Source organism: Lissotriton vulgaris, chromosome 6 (assembly GCF_964263255.1).
Source record: "Lissotriton vulgaris chromosome 6, aLisVul1.2, whole genome shotgun sequence".
Classification (NCBI taxonomy): Eukaryota; Metazoa; Chordata; class Amphibia; order Caudata; family Salamandridae; genus Lissotriton; species Lissotriton vulgaris.
In genome coordinates, this window is record NC_141694.1 from 478,213,818 (window position 1) to 478,232,055 (window position 18,238).

Below are 18,238 nucleotides of genomic sequence, written 5' to 3' on the forward strand. Positions count from 1 at the left end.
CTTTGCATCCGAGATGGATCCAGTGGGTTAATTCTCTTGCTGCAACAGACGTAGTTTACGAATTTGATCCTAACTTAAAGACACAGGAATTTTTACAATATGAATATGAATGTCCTCTGTCAATTGAAATCCTGCCTCTAGAAGAGTACGGAAGCATTATATATACTGACGGATCAGCACAACCCGCAGTTGGGGGTAAACAAGCTTACAGTGCTGCGTGCGTGATTGTTAAAGGTCGTTGGCAGAAAGGTAAATTTAGACCAATGGTCACTAAAACACAATCTCTAGGAGATTGCTCAGCTCAACGAGCTGAATTGGTAGCATTTAAGATGGCGCTAGAAAATACAGATCGCGAATTCCCCACACTAATAGTGTGCGATTCTTATTATTGCGTACAATCTTATAATGAATACTTGCAGAATTGGGTGGAAAATGGTTTCAAAGATGCAAAAGGTGGCACAATTAAGCATAAAATGCTTTGGGAACAAGTAGTTCTTTTACAGAAGGAACTACAAAAGACTCACGTGATACACACTCTGAGTCATCAACGTGATGGCGTTCACGTTGCAGGGAATTCATTGGCTGATGAAGCCGCGAAGGCAGCTGTGCAAACGGCTTCTGTAGCTGCGATTACTCGGTCACAAGCAAAAATAGACAGCGACATTCTACAAGCTGTCAGTGCGTCAGTAAAAGATGATAAGAAAACACTCCCAAAAGGCTTTCCAGAAAAGTACTTATATTTAACAGATACGAATAATGTTCCTTTTGCTCGAATCCCTGGAGTGGGGGATAGAGTAATTCCAAACATGGAACACAGGTTAAGACTAATCAAAGCGGCACACAAAGGGCTTGCCTCTGCACACGCTGGCGTTTCCGCAACAATATCACTATTAAAACAGAGATATTGGTGGCCTCGCATGAGAATACAAACTAAGAAGTATGTATTAGAATGCGAAATATGCCAAAGAATGAAAGTATCAACAGTAAAACGACCAGCGCAGACACCCCTTCTCATCTCGGATAAACCATTTGCATGTGTTTACCTGGACCACTGTGGTCCCCTACAAAGGGACGGCAACTATAAATATATCATGGTCGCAGTGGATTCCTGTACGAGATTCATATGGATGTGGCCCCAGCGCTCGGCTGACGCCAGAACGGTTATAAAAGATCTGCAATCTTTATCGGCACATACACAATTGCCATGTTCCATTCTGACCAGGGTCCTGCTTTCAGCTCTCGAGCTTATAAGGAGGCCATGGCCCGCATGGGAGTTGGGTTGCGGTATTCTTGTCCGTCACACCCCGAAGGGAACAGTGTGGTTGAAAGAAAAAAACGGGACATAAAGCAATCTATAACAGCGAAGGTATTAGGTTCGGGTCCTGGGTGGGTCAAACATTTAATAAGTGTCCAGTTAAGTCTTAACAACTTGCCAAGAAATTCTCTAAAAGGTTTCAGCCCATACAAACTATTGTTCGGAACTAGAATGTGAATTCAGGACTTAGATAGTCAGGTATCAGTGGTAAAAGATAAGAAAACAGACTTTGACATCAAAGACCGTTTGGCTGTTTTACAGGACTTGAATGAAACAAGAAAATCCTTAAGCAACATAAAGTTAAAGCAACAGCCAGCTACCACTGACGAGGCACCACCAGCCCCAGCAAGGCCTGTCTGGATTCCAAAGATTGGGGATCTAGTCAGAGAAAAAATAGCGGTGAAGAAGGAATTTTGGCCTTCTTACAGAAAAGCAGTACCTGTCTTAGCAATCAACGGAACAAGATCAGTAGTACTACCTCCCCTTGCTGGTAAAAAGGAGAACAGAGTTTTATCAATCGACCTGGTAAAACCACAAGCATGTGGCCTATAATCAACAGTAGGCCCAGCGGACTCCCAAGAAACAACAGAATACCCAAACTTGCAACAATCCAAGAGGTTCAAACTGAAAGACTAATCACATTCGATCAGCCTGCAGTGCACAGAGAGGGACTATGCAATAATGCCATGGAACTCGTGCCTCTTGAGACACAGATTGAAACAGTTCGTCAAGAAACACCAGTCTACAATGATGTGGCATCAGAATGTGCTACCGAAAGACAAATTGAAAGAACAATCCCAACAATTGACAGAACTGCCTCTGGCTATTTCATCAACTTCGACAACTTTTCTAAGGATCAAAGCAACCCCGAAGTGATGCCAGAAACAAAAAAGACTTTTAAAGAAAAAGCAACAGAACTCTTTCAACAAATCAAAGAAGTATATCTGGATGCACCATTGATTGAGCATTGGATTATTTCAGGGGTATTCATACTCCTACTATGCCTAATTTTAGTTTTAATTTTAGGGAAGTGGTTAATCTGGCCTACTGACACAAACAACTGTCAAGATAGATTCCTGAATAAAACACAGGGGTTAAAAATGACCAGACAAAACCCTAGATACTCCCAGAGACAACATCCAGGGATAGTAACAACATACAGTGTAGGGAAACTCTGCCTCGAATGGCTAGGATCATCCACACTGGCTGAAATTAAGCAACACTTGTCTTTACTTAAAGATGGTGCTGTTTTGGGGGATTTCATTCTGGGACCACGCAAACAGCGTCAAAAATGTTTCATAGCGACCAGTATCTACGCGGTATACAACGAGGCTTGGAAAGTCACACAAATTGAAAAAGCAGAGAAAATACGAGAAATTGATCGTATTAATTTGGAAAAATAACTTTCTGTAGTGGACAATGGGTTAATGATTCTGTCCTCCAGAATATATTCACTGGACAGCATTGTATCATCTGCCTTTGATATAATAGATTAAGACTTGCTAATGTTACAGCATGGCCAGTCACAATTACGTTCTATTTTATAGTTAGGCTGAACGCTGCAAAATCTTCGTTCAGGCTATGTGCCTTGGCGTTTAATCAACACAACGTCATTGTTTTCCATTTTTAACCTTACTGATAAACAAATCAGCTTGGCACAGAAAGGAGCAGACTATACAATCCTGAGCATCGAAAACCTTGAGAGATTACCTTTGACAATGTCAGAAAGTCCTGTCATTGAATGGATAATACACGAGATTATCACAATTCCGATAACAACTTTCCGATTTGAAAATTGCCTTGAATACATACCTACTGGCCAGTATGAACGATTGGGTAAAGGTTACATTAAGTCAGCATGGAAATTACCATACACACACACATGCTATAGTGACAGCAACAAAAATGTATTTCTTAGTGGTGAAAACTGTAAGCATTCACTAAGCGGTATACTTTTGTGCCAGGGTATTAATTTACACGGAGCCTGTGAAGGTAATTCAAACAACCTTTCATGCCACCAACATGTCACACCTGCAACGCAGATAGAGCCTTTCTTTATGCAACTCGCAAATGGGAGTTACATTCTAATAACGGATCACAGCTGTTGTGGCCTTTTGCCAGGGAAAGCCTATCTCTTAAGCGTAACTTCCATGGTCAAATGCTGTATGCAAGCATTGTTTCCGAGCGGCCCTGGAGACATAGAGACTCCCATCTGGCCTCGTTTGAATTTCTCTTCTATACGAATTGATACTTTAAGCAGAATGAAGTCTGTGCTTTTGCAGACAACAGTGCCCATCACGTCATCAAAAGAGACGTATGATCTCCAAGTTGCAAGGACAACTTCAGAGATTCATGACCTTTTATCAACAAATTGCCCCGTGCATTTCGTAGAAATGCTTAGTCAAGTCAAGTCAAGTCAGAAAATTTATATAGCGCACTACATACCCAGAGGGTCTCAAGGCGCTTAGAAAGGGAGGAGGATTACTTGTCAAATAACCACGTTTTAAGTTGCTTTCTAAATGCTAGGTGGTTCTGGGTAAGGCGAAGGTAAGCGGGGAGTGAGTTCCATGTTTTAGCAGCTAGGTATGAGTAGGATCTGCCTCCCATGGTGGTCTAGTTGATGCGGGGTACAGTGGCGAGGGCTTGGCTGGAAGAACGCAGTTGGCGGGAGGGGGTGTAGAAGGACAGTCGTGAGTTAAGGCATTCTGGTCCGATGTCGTAGAGTGATTTGTGTGCGTGGGTTAGCAGTCGGAAAGTGATTCTCTTATTGACGGGTAGCCAGTGGAGGTCTTTCAGGTGACCGGAGATGTGTTCGTTGCGCGGTATGTCTAATATGATCCTGGCTGAGGCGTTTTGGATTCGTTGGAGTTTCTTCTGGAGTTTAGCGGTAGTACCTGCGTAGAGGGTGTTTCTGTAGTCCAGTCGGCTCGTGACCAGAGCATGGGTGACTGTTTTCCTTGTTTCGGTGGGGATCCAGCGGAAAGTTTTTTTGAGCATGCGGAGAATGTTGAAGCAGGATGAGGATACGGCGCTGACTTGTCTGTTCATTGAGAGTGAAGAATCCAGGATGACGCCCAGGTTCCGTGCGTGGTCTGTCGGGATGGGTGCTTTTCCAAGGGCTTCCGGCCACCAAGAGTCGTCCCATGCAGAGGGGGATGTGCCTAAGATGAGGACTTCTGTTTTGTCTGAGTTCAGTTTCAGACGGCTTTGTTTCATCCATTCGGCAACTTCTTTCATTCCTTCGTGTAGGTTAGTTTTGGCTGTGCTGGGGTCATTGGTGAGAGAAAGGATTAGTTGAGTGTCGTCTGCGTAGGAGATGATGTTGAGGTTGTGTTGGCGTGCGATGGTCGCGAGGGGGCTCATGTATACGTTGAAGAGGGTGGGGCTGAGTGAGGACCCTTGGGGTACGCCGCAGATTACTTCAGTGGCCTCGGATTTGAATGGTGGAAGGCGGACTCTCTGGGTTCTTCCGGTGAGGAACGAGGTGATCCATTCAAGTGCTTTTCCTTGTATTCCGATGTTATTGAGGCGTTGTAAGAGGGTGCTGTGGCAGACTGTGTCGAATGCTGCAGAGAGGTCGAGGCCAAATTCTTAACATGTCTAGTGCCATAGGCATCCCAGGCATATTTAAGACGATTTTTACGGGACTGCTAACACCATTTCAAGCAATTCTAGGAATCGTTCCCAATTTTGTTCATTCAGTCTTTGGCGGCATACCCCTTATTTTGGGACTTGTAGCAGGGATTTTATTTTTGACCCTCCTGCTTCGATATGGCAAGCCAAAACTCAGACATGACTCCGGCGGGAATGGAAGAAACAATCCTAGCAGTGCGCTACCGGGACAGAATAACTAGAGTCCTTGGATTGGTCAGGCTGAGAGATCTAAACATGACCTGGTTCCTTTCATTCAGACCTATATGGCAAAACTGCATCTTACCTGTGCTACGATGTATGCTATGCGGAGATGAGTGTGTGTTGGACATCTGTCTTGCACTTCCATCAGCAGTACCAATGGATATCGATACTTTGCTAAGTTCGATAACGGCTCACACATTGTGTTGTCCCCAGCGGCTACCAATCCTGATGAGGGCATTCGTTGAGACTCCTGTACTACGACTAGGTGGTAACAGTGGAGCGAGTGACAAAAGCAACATCACCCGGGTACGACCTTCTGTGAGCATTGCTGATCCAGACTTTGATGATAGCAATCATTCTCACACCTGCCAAGTTACAGCACTATCGAATTTGGTCGAACTGTCACCTGATTTTGTAGACCAATTTTTTGAGAGCCTGTCTGATATGATGTTCTCCCCTGAACAGAAACAATAACTTTAGAAAAGCATTCCGACACACAGCGTTTCCATGAACTCTGAATTCGGCCTTCAGTTTTGATCAACAAAAACTGCTAAAAGCGTTGGAACTCTATTTCCCCGTTCACAAGAAAATATTTTTTGGATTGCACTATTTTTTCATAATATTTTCCCCTTTTTCTGGCACGAATTCTTTGCTTAAAGTAGACCTATTCATAAAGAACAGAAGCTTCTACTTCTATTTTTAGGTAAATCTAGAGACATAATAACTTTACATCAGCCTCTAGCACATTTTACTGCAATGCATTTATATATGATGAAATTATCTCGCACCTTCTTTTCTGTATTAAGAGATATTTCATGTGCAATTTTTATTTGCAAAATCGTTCATTGATTACATATGCTATAATTTTGAATGATTTCTATGCTTAAAGACGTACAGTACCTATATTTTCACGTATTGCAAATACGCCTATTTCAAATGCAAATATGTATTTTGGGGTGGGCAATGTTACACATGCATCCTATTGCTCTAGTTTTAGTAATTTGATGGACATAAATTCGTGGAGTGGGTGTCGCGTTCTAATCTAGGACCCAGATCAACCCTATGACCTTATGCCCCTATACGGCTATAATCCATTTATTCCCCTATATTGGCATAACCGATTAAATGCAATATTCAGAAACTCGTCTCTGGCCTCACACGATCAGAGCCACATTTCAGAATCGCTTCCTCTGCAACTTCCTTTGCAGCTCATTAGTGCAAATGACACAGCAGAAGCCACTATCTAAGATTCCTAGATTAACACTCCGAGTTCTTCAACAAGATAAAAACTCAGCAACCTGGGAAAGCCCCGCTTGCTATGTTTTGATTAGTAATAGAACTCTAATGAGCACTAAGAGACAATCACTTCCTAGTGACATCTTTATTGACATCTTATGTCCAAAAACTTACGTCAAACAAGGCACCTTTCAGGTATAAATATTAGCAACGTTGCCTTAAGCAGATGCTAGCTGCCTCATAGACATCGCTGCCGTTATCGCTGCTGATGCTATCGCTGCGAACGAGCGAACGATGGTGTGGTGAACAGAATAACTGAACAGCCGTCCCCAGCAGATGCAACCAGCCCACGGACGCTGCCCCTCCTCCTCCTCTTCGACGCGCTGTCTTTTCTCCTGCCGAGAAATCCAGCTCCGGCGTTTCCAGCATACTCTTGCGAGTGACTGGGATTTCGAGTCCCTGAAGGAGATACCAGCCCTCCAACATTCTATTCCAGAGGTATGGTGTTGACTAAACCCTTAGAGAGAATTCTTGAAGAAAACCTTGGCAAAACCAACTTAACTAAAACTGCTACTTCCTTACTCCCTTCCAAGTATTAGGCTTAGGTCAGGTACACTGGGGTAGGCGTAGTTAGAAGCACCAGTTGAGTACGTTAGCCTAATGTATATATGAATGTATAAATGTTTTATTCATTTTAAACCATTGTATGGCTAAGAAACCATATCAATGCTTTTACAGTATTATTTCGTAATACTCATTTTACTGTACGCACTTTTTATAATAACAAGTCTTGCAATTGTGGCAATTCATTTCTCTTGTATGAGAAGAAAGACTGTTCAATAAATAATACCTTTTTATTGAAAACGCCCGTCTTCCTATTCTCTACATATTGTGAAAGTAATCTGCACAAAAACTGACTGAGTAAAATAATTGTCTATTGTTTCACACGACTCTAGAGATTGACTCTTATTCTAAGGAGCAAAGTTGTCATGTTGCACGGTTGTTGGAAAATTGAATCACTTCTTGTCTGTACCAGGGAAGCTGATCACTTCCTATTCAGTCAAGAAAGTTTCCAGTGACCTCTGAGCTAGTTGGTAACAAACCCAATTAAGTTTAGCATAGTCAGTGGAGACCTGGAAGATCCACACTTCTACGTCGATACTACTGTTTGTGTTATTCCAATGCGCAGGGCCTATTGGGAAAATAGGAACTACACTACAGCACGAGGACACATCGCGTTTTATGGCGTGCACCCCCGAGCAGCTGGACCGCTAACTGCGGTCTAACCAGCCTTCAGGCTACACCCAAAATGGCACCCGCCCTCCACACAATCGCCACGAGCAGCCGTGGTGGACCGGGGCTGCTATTAAAAATAAACATCCATTTACGCACTTATTTAAACATTTATTCGTCCATCGACCTTTACAAATACATATGTAAAACATATTGATATTTCAGAAAGACACACATTCACTGGATGGTGTCATCAGTGATGTCATGAGTGATGTCACTGACCATGTCATGAGTGATGTAATATGTGACGTCATCAGCAGTGCATTGCAGGCGCGCAAGTTATAGTGAGTCCAACTAACTATAACGTGGGAATTTCAATAGTACTGACATGAAGTCAGTAAAATTTCCAGCTAACTATAACTGGTGTGAAACCTATGGTTTTTTCTGTAAATTTAATAGGTTTTTTAAATGCTAATTCCTAACTATAACTGGTGTGAAACCTATGGTTTTTCAGTGAATATATATATATATATATATATATATATATATATATATATATATATATATATATATATATATATATATATATATATATATATATATATATACTACCTACTGGTGGTCGACAGTAGGTAGTTATAGTTAGGACCTAGTTTCTGTAGGAAATCCGCAACATTCTATTGGGAATAACTTTGGCGCCGGTTGTTGAATCTTTGTGAATTCCTCAAAGAAGATTGCCTGCTCCGCTCCTTCCCTGAAAGTCTCGGGAAGATTTGTCAAGCGGGGGCCGAGAAAAAAGGGGGTCCCAAAACGTGTTTTCCCCATGTTAATTTCCATAGGACGATTAGACACGGCCACAGCCCAAACCGCTGAACGGAATTACACCAAATTTGGGAAAATGGTAGGGTCTGGTACGCAGATCACGCTTTTGTTTAAATGGTGTAAATCCCTCCAGTAGTTCCTGAGAAAATCAAAAGAAAAAATATATATATATCTGGGCGGAGCCTAACCACCCATCTCATCGTGAGATCTGATTGGCTGTCAGCACTTCATCCAAGAAGTGTGGGCAGCCATCTTGGGACCAATATACATGATATCACCTCATTAAAAAGCATTGCAGTTAATAGAAGCTTTTAGGACTTTAGTTACATTATAAATCATTTGTTGATGGTACCATACTCATTTTAGGAATTGTGGTGTGTTCTAAGGTGATTTTACCATGTGAAAAAGCCTTCTGCTGGGATATCATGAATCATGTTTGAAAGAAAACTATTATCTCATGCTTTTCCCACAGTGGTTTGGAAGGAGATCTATAAGCTAAACTGAAAGCATATTTTCTGTAACTTCACAATATCTTTCTCAGTCATGTGAGAATGAAGTCTGACATTCTCAGTAAAACATGTACACCCAACAAGGACAGAGACTGTCAGTTGATTCCTTTGTGTTCTACTGCAGCTTCCCAGAGTGTTCCTAAGAAGAACTAGAACGCTAACAGTCCTACTTATTACAAAGGTATGGCACACCTGAAGCCATCTTGATTGGAATAAAGTGGTAACTCTTAAAACATTTAATTTAAAAAAGAACACAATGAGGGGGTATATTTTGCCATAGAAAGTATGATCAGTGCTGCAGAAAGAAAAATTAGGGAACATTTTGAGTGGCTTCTGAAATCCTCTTCTATTTCATTAAAAAATTCTGACATACAGTCTCCCAAGATGGCCACCAGAGACAAAAGAGCCCAAATGTAGCCCAAATATCACCCAGATGTAGCCCAAATATAGCCCAATGACAGAATGTCCCAGAGTGTTCTAAAGAAAAACTAGAGTGCTAACAGTCTTACTTATGACAAAAGTATGGCACACCAGAAGCCATCTTGATTGGATTGAAGTGGTAAGTCTGAAAACATTTAATTTAAAAAGGAACAAAATGAGGGGGTTCATTTTGCCATAGAAAGTATGATTAGTGCTTCAGAAAGAAAAATTAGGGCACATTTTGAGTGACTTCTGAAATCCTCTTCTATTTCATTAAAAAATTCTGACATGCAGACTGAAACATGCACTTTCAATACCAGCAGCAGACTTCCCTGGTGGGCAGTAGCTTTACTACAGTGATCTAATAAGCAATTAGCGTGCTAACATCCTGAATTTATGGCAAATGTGTGTCACATCTGAATGCCTTCTTGATGGAATCAAAGTAGAAAACTGAAAGTATTTCCTAATGAGGAGACTGTAGTAAATGAGGAAATTAGGAAACTTCATAACAAATAAGTCTCCCAAGATGGCCACCAGAGACAAAAGAGCCCAGATGTAGCACAAATATCCCCCAGATGTAGCCCAAGTATAGCCCAATGACAGAATGTCCCAGAGTGTTCTAAAGAACAACTAGATCGCTAACAGTCTTACTTATGACAAAAGTATGGTACACCTGAAGTCATCTTGATTGGAATAAAGTGGTAACACTTAAAACATTTAATTTGCAAAGGAACAAAATGAGGGGGTTCATTTTGCCATAGAAATTATGATTAGTGCTGAAGAAAGAAAAATTAGGGCACATTTTGACTTCTCAAATCCTCTTCTATTTCATTAAAACATTTCTGACATGCAGACTGAAACATGCAGTTTGAATACCAGCAGCATACGTCCCTTGTGAGCAGTAGCTTTACTACAGTGATCTAATGAGCAACTAGAGTGCTAACATTCAGAATTCATGGAAAATGTGTGTCACATCTGAATGCCTTCTTGATGGAACCAAAGTAAACAAGCAATGAAAATGCAATAGATCTTGCCCTTGTTTACGTTAAAGCCATTCTGTTTGTAATGAGGTGGCATTTTAGCTTTGCTTTTATTAGTGTTTTACAAACTTTCATGTAAATTACATGCATATGTATGCATATATGTATATGTATGCATGCATTTATATTTGTATTTATATAGATATGCAGATTATATATGTTTATATATGTATGTATATATATATATACACATACATATATATAAATGCATATGCATATATATATGCATATATATGTGTATATGCGTGGAGAGAGAGGTGTAGAGGTAGAGGTGTAGAGGTAGAGAGGTAGAGGTAGAGAGGTAGAGACTAGTAGAGAGAGAGGTAGAGAGAGGTAGAGAGTAGAGAGTGAGTAATAGAGAGTAGAGAGTCAGTAGTAGAGAGTAGTAGAGAGCAGTAGAGAGAGTAGCAGAGAGCGGTAGTAGAGAGTAGTAGAGAGTGAGTAGTAGAGAGTAGTAGAGATAAAGTAGTAGAGTGAGTAGTAGAAAGCAGTAGAGGGTGAGTAGTAGAGAGTAGTAACAAGTGAGTAGTAGAGAGTAGTAGAGAGTGAGTAGTAGAGAGTGAGCAGTACAGAATGAGTAGTAGAGAGTGAGTAGTAGAGAGTGAGCAGTACAGAATGAGTAGTAGAGAGTGAGTAGCAGAGATAGAATAGTAGAGAGTAGTAGAGAGTGAGTAGTAGAGTGAGTAGTAGAGAGTAGTAGAGAGAGAGTAGTAGAGAATGAGTAGTAGAGAGTAGTAGAGAGTGAGTAGTAGAGAGTGAGTAGTAGAGTGAGTAGTAGAGTGAGTAGTAGAGAGTGAGTAGTAGAGAGTAGTAGAGAGAAAGCAGTAGAGAGTGAGTAGTAGAGAGTAGTAGAGAGTGAGAAGTAGAGAGTGAGTAGTAGAGAGTAGTAGAGAGTGAGAAGTAGAGAGTGAGTAGTAGAGAGTAGTAAAGAGTGAGTAGTAAAGAGTGAGTAGTAGAGAGAGAGTAGTAGAGAGTAGTAGATAGTGAGAAGTAGAGAGTGAGTAGTAGGGAGTAGTAGAGAGTGAGAAGTAGAGAGTGAGTAGTAGAGAGTAGTAGAAAGTGAGAAGTAGAGAGTGAGTAGTAGAGAGTAGTAGAGAGTGAGTAGTAAAGAGTGAGTAGTAGAGAGAGAGTAGTAGAGAGTGAGTAGTAGAGAGTAGAGAGTAGTAGGGAGTGAGTAGTAGAGAGAGAGTAGTAGAGAGTAGTAAAGTAGTAGAGAATGAGTAGTAGAGAGTGAGTATTAGAGAGTAGTGGAGTAGTAGAGAGTGAGTAGTAGAGAGTAGTGGAGAGTGAGTAGTAGAGAGTAGTAGATAGTGAGAAGTAGTTAGTGAGTAGTAGAGAGTAGTAGAGAGTGAGAAGTAGAGAGTGAGTAGTAGAGAGTAGTAGAGAGTGAGAAGTAGAGAGTGAGTAGTAGAGAGCAGTAGAGAGTGAGTAGTAAAGAGTGAGTAGTAGAGAGAGAGTAGTAGTGAGTGAATAGTAGAGAGTAGAGAGTAGTAGAGAGTGAGTAGTAGAGAGTAGTAGATAGTGAGAAGTAGAGAGTGAGTAGTAGAGAGTGAGAAGTAGAGAGTGAGTAGTAGAGAGTAGTAGAGAGTGAGTAGTAAAGAGTGAGTAGTAGAGAGAGAGTAGTAGAGAGTGAGTAGTAGAGAGTAGAGAGTAGTAGGGAGTGAGTAGTAGAGAGAGTAGTAGAGAGTAGTAAAGTAGTAGAGAATGAGTAGTAGAGAGTGAGTATTAGAGAGTAGTGGAGTAGTAGAGAGTGAATAGTAGAGAGTAGTGGAGAATATTCCAAAGTTTGGCACAGCACCACTTGCACAACAAGTCCAATCAAAATATATCACTTAGAGTCATTATTGAAGCGCTGAATCTTGGTGTATATTCCAATGCTTTTATTTTCCTTAAGTTTATGTACCACAGCCAGCCGACGCGTTTCATTCTGTACAACAGAACTTCTTCAGGGCGTTCTTATTTCCTTCAAGTTATGTCGGTATCCTGTTGTCATATAACTAGATATTTCTTCCAAATGTTAGACGAGTCGTAAGTACATTCTTATGCAAAGTGACTAGGTATCAATTTTACCCACACAATTCGGGCAGACTTGAGTAATTTATAGCATCCTCAATGTCAGTCTTTCAAAAATTCCAAAGTATAGGACATGATAATCCAAATCCAAATGTTTCTCACGAAAAGTCATTTTCAATCATTTGGAATATCGGCGCTTGGGCAGATATGACCCACGGACAAGGTTTATGAGTTTTCTTGAGAAACATTTGGATTTGGATTATCATGTCCTATACTTTGGAATTTTGGAAAGACTGACTTTGAGGATGCTATAAATTACTCAAGTCCATGGATGCTGCTGGGAACGCCCCCAGCAACACCCATTGCACGCCCCTTTAACGCAGGACACTGCGTTAAAGGGACTGATATTTATCAGGCAGGATTATGCGACAAAAAGTGGCTTAGTCCTGCCTGATAAATATCACTCAGTCTTCTGCGCCACCAGAACGTCACAAAAAGTGACGTTCCGGAGGCGCAAGGGGCTCATAAATATGGCTCCATAGGTTTCACACTCGTTATAGTTAGGAATTAGCATTTAGAAAACCTTTGAAATTCACTGAAAAAAACATAGGTTTCACACCAGTTACAGTTAACTGGACATTTTACTCATACAAAACCATTGAAATTCCCCTGTTATAGTTAGTTGTACTCACTATAACTTGCTCGCCCGCTATCCACTGCTGATGATGTCACATTTTACATAATTCATGACATGATCAGTGACATCACTGATGACATCACTGATGACATCTCAAATGACATCACTGATGACATCATCCAGTGAATGTGGTGTGCTTTGATATTTAAATATTAAATACACTACTTTGCGTTGAAGAATGAGTGGATATATAAATATAAATGTGTGGATGGTGGATTTAGTAACAGTGTCATTGATTGTTTCCTTGACTAATTTGTAGAGTCTCACTATATATAATGTGTAGTTACTAAACTGTGTGAAAGTCTTTATTGCTTTGTCTTAATTGCTTTGTTAAAGACTATATTTGTTATTGGTTTCTTAACTGAGTATTTGTATGGGTAAATTAATGTCTATGTGGTTTGGTGGAGGGTGTGTGATTGCCAAAAAAAGTGTGAATAGTTCATTCAGTAGGTATATGAGGTTAAGACTACATGTTATAACAGTTGTTTCAGTGAGTGTATATGTTTATGGGTGTGGTGGTGATGAAATATTTCTCTCAATGGTACATTTCTATTAAACTTGAAAAAAAAGGCAGTGTATGTAACAGTTATATCTAATGAAGTGTGCCTAAGACTTAGTGATTGTATGAGTCACTATATTGATAACTGAATACTTATAATAGTGATTTTATAACACACTAAGTGTGAGTTACTATCTATATAAATAGATGAAGTGGTGTTTGTATAAGTGTGTAGGTGAGTAAATGTAAGTATAATCAATTGTTTGCATAAGTCAGAAGGATGTCTTTATAAGTGAATACAATGTGTGCTGGTGTGTAATGCTGAAATAGGCGTATAAGTATATTTGATAGTGTTCTGTTGATTATTCACTGCATATAACACTGAATCTATAGGTAAGTGATTAGATGTGTGTATAGTTCTATGAATAACTGAGTGGGTGTTTAGAAATTTCTATTGGTGTGCCAATGGTTTCAAATATGGCACTTTCTATTTTACAGTGAGTGATGAAAGATTATACTAGTGTGTGATGAGGTGTATTTCATTGTCACATGGATGATGACATCAGTGATGTCATCAGTGATGCCATTTGAGATGTCATCAGTGATGTCATCAGTGATGAAACTGACCATGTCATGAATGATGTAATATGTGACATCATCAGCAGTGGATTGCGGGCGTACGAGTTATAGTGAGTACAACTAACTATAACGGGGGAATTTCAATGGTTTTGTATGAGTAAAATGTCCAGCTAACTGTAACTGGTGTGAAACCTATGGTTTTTTCAGTGAATATATATATATGTATATATATATATATATATATATATTGCAGCAACTCCTTCGTGAATTCTTTTGAAAAAATAACGAAAGAACCGAGCCCAAACTCCGTATGCGTGTGAACATTTTTAATCAATTACCATCGGCAAATCCTTGCCCGACGCGTTTCGGAGCCCACTCCTTTGTCACGGGCCAACAAACATTTGTCTCAATAAAGTATATAAAGAAAACATAAGTGAAAACATTACCAAAAACATTAACATCTACATAGGACTCCTGCACCACATCAATGTGTAAGTAAACATAGTCGCCATTTTGTAATGTGTTTTACATTACCTAGAGATACTGTTTGCACACTGGATATCTTGTGTGTTCAATTAATGCAACAATTTTGGTTCTGATTTTAAATATTTCATCAGTTCACTCAATATGTCTATTGATCATTTATACGTGTACATCAAAATTGATTATCACACATGGTATACTTGTGTTACTTGACGTTTTTTTTATATATATATATATAGCAACAATCCTCCACACATTCATGCCTGTCCAGGAAAATGAAGGAGGCGGACCACAGGAAGCCAGGCGGAAAGGTATTTATTTTTACCCCGCTTTGCTGCGACGCGTTTCGAGCACAGCCGTGCTCTTGATCACACAAAGTTGTTAGCAGCAATGCGGCATTTTTAAAGTGGTTTCAAAATTGCCTGCCCTCAGTGCACATGATCATGTGATGCATTTTACGCATAGACATAAAAGAAATACCTGTGCATTTTCGCCTCTTGCTTCTTCAGTGTAGTAAAAAACATAATGCTGGTGTATTTTACTTATCACATTTCAATATGTAAACTTTTGACTCTCTTACTCGGTTTAAACGCCTTATTGCACTAAATATATATATATGAAAACAGCAGACAGTCCTTGTGGGGGGAGCTCCTAGCAGCTGGTGCAGGCGGCGACGAGGAGATCTATGTACATTTGTAAATAACATATCCTGGAGGTCGAACTTTGAATATGGACAATATGAATTTATTCCAGAATGTTTTTTGCTGCTTTAAATATCACTGTAAATATGTACACATGAACTGATTGTTTGAGAAATTATGATGAGTAAAAGGAGTGTTGAGAGAATCATTGCTAGTAAAGATTTTTTCCATTATTTTACTGCTGGCAGACATAGTGTGGGACACCAGTTTGAAATAAGGAGCAACACAGTACTTAGCCGAGACCATTATGTTCACTCATGAGCCCTTAGACGCGCATACATCAGCGGTCACGCACTGAGTTGTCATGTAAATGTAAATGTAATGTAAATGTATGAAGCTTATATAGCGCATGACTTACCCTGGGGCATATCCGCGCTTGCTTAGGGAACCCGTCCTGGTATTCCCCTGTGAGATAACCCTGGCAGGGTATCCACAAGGTGAAAGCCAGGCATCCCACCGCGAGGGGCCGATGTGGAGATTAAGCAAGCTATTGCCCAGAGTCGCAGAGTGTGAACCCGTGAGTCGAGAAGGCACCGGAGCGAGAATTATCGAGTCCGTGGAATTATTGAGCCCAAGACCCGCCGAGGCGGGGAATTGAACCCTGGTCCAGTTCCCATTTAGAGTGTTAACTTCAAATCACTCTTTAGGGCTCACTTAATAATATTATTAGCCACTCAGGCGATAACATAGTGCCCTTAGGATATTTGTGCAAAACGCTTATGTCTACCTTCAAAGTAATAATGAATTGGAATCACGAAAGCGTGCACAGTTTTGTTAAAAACTACCAAGCCCACAATGCCTCATTATGGGATAGCGTGGTGCTATGGTGTAAAATGGTGAAATAAACAAAGGACTTATGTTACTACCATGTTTAGGAACTGCTCAAGTTCGAAACGTGTAGGTGGAGAGTAGGAAGGTCATTAAAATTGAGTTGAAGAATCCAAGAGGAGTGTGGCATATTTTTTCAATTTGTGTTGATATATATATATCACTATATATACACTTGGCAGCTAACATGAATTAAGGTAATTGAATATAGCATTGATTTGCTTCTATGCATGGTACAACCGATGTGTTTGCTCACTGGAGCTCTATTTTTTGTAATGTTTTAAAACGAGTGTGAGATAGAAACACAGTTTGTAAGTTTGTAACCTAGACGAAAATCGGTAGCATTAATACAACTCGATAGATATTTAGGTTAAGCCCACATGGGCTATATTTTTCGAATTTCGAATTTCAAACTTGTGACAAGTATTGACAAAGTGTATATATTATGCACACTTACAGCGTAATCATGTTAACGCGCGTCATTGTCAATAAAGTTTTCAAAAGTATTAAAAAAACTTACAAATACTCGCACATAACACTTTATAATAATCATAAGGTTGTTCATGTTAAGAATGTAATGGTAATTATTATGCATTCTGAACAAATGTATTTAATCATGTTGAAGCAAATGTGTAAAAAATCGTTCAAATAATGAATTGTTAAAATCAAGTCTGTCTTTCCTGTCAGTTGACATGTGGTCAATGACGTACATGATGATGAAAAGACTTTTTTTCTTTAAAATGGCCGCGCGCTTTCCTAACCACAACCAGTGATCAAGACTACTGTGTAGTCGAAACGCGTTTGGCAGCGGCAGAAATAAAGAAATACTGAATCTCACATGGCGTGGTCGTTTGTGTAAGGGAGTGAAAGGGACTCAATCCAAGGAGTCTTACCGAGACGACGCAACTCTCGATCCGGTGGAGGCAGTTAATACTTGGATATTTGCAGTATATATATATATAAATATATATATATATATATATATATATATATATATATATATATATATATATATATATATATATATATATATATATATATATATATATATATATATATATTCACTGAAAAAAACATTGGTTATAGACCATATATAGTTAGGGATTAGCATTTACAAAACCTTAATTTACTCGCACAAAACCATAGAAATTCGCATATATAGTTAGTTGCAATAACTATATATCGCGCACCCGCAATCCACTGCTGATGATGCCACATATTACATCATTCATGACATGGTCAGTGACATCACTGATGACATCACTGATGACATCTCAAATGACATCACTGATGACATCACTGATGACATCTCAAATGACATCACTGATGACATGATTAGAAGTGAAGCTAGAGAATCTCTAGTCTCATCCCTTTTAAGGCACACATATTGTTGTCTTTCCCTTTGGAAAAAGACTTCCACTCCGTTATTTTTGGTACATAAATGTCTTTTTTTATTCCTTTGAATTTAACACATGGTTTTCAGTTTCGTTTCATTTGTGCACGAGTTTTAACCATATACACTTCAGGCAATGTCATTTTAACGTATCCAATGCATTTCGGGCATTTCATTCATGCCCTTCATCAGGGAATCGACACTGCAAATATGATATAGTCACAATTACAATAATGTTTATCATAATCATTATAAACAACATCATTATACAGTATTTGCGCTATGTGGAACTTTAAACAATGAAAAACAAAACGTGATAAGAACAATTATTAATACCAAGGGGTTCCCTGTGCATGTACGTGCAAATGTGATGTGAGAAAATAAAAACGATGTGTCACTTACAAGCCTTTCGTCGGGGATTTTTTACATCTGTAAAGAAACAGTAAGAGCACAGTCAGCAGTGCTTAAAGAGCGTTTTCGTAGAGCGCTCGGGATGTTAAATCTATCGGCTATTATAGACAAACCTGAGGTGTTGGTTTGGCGTGTTCGGGTCAGTTGACAATCTCCGGAAACAGCGGCACAGACGGATTCCGGCCGCGCTTTACTGTTTTGAAA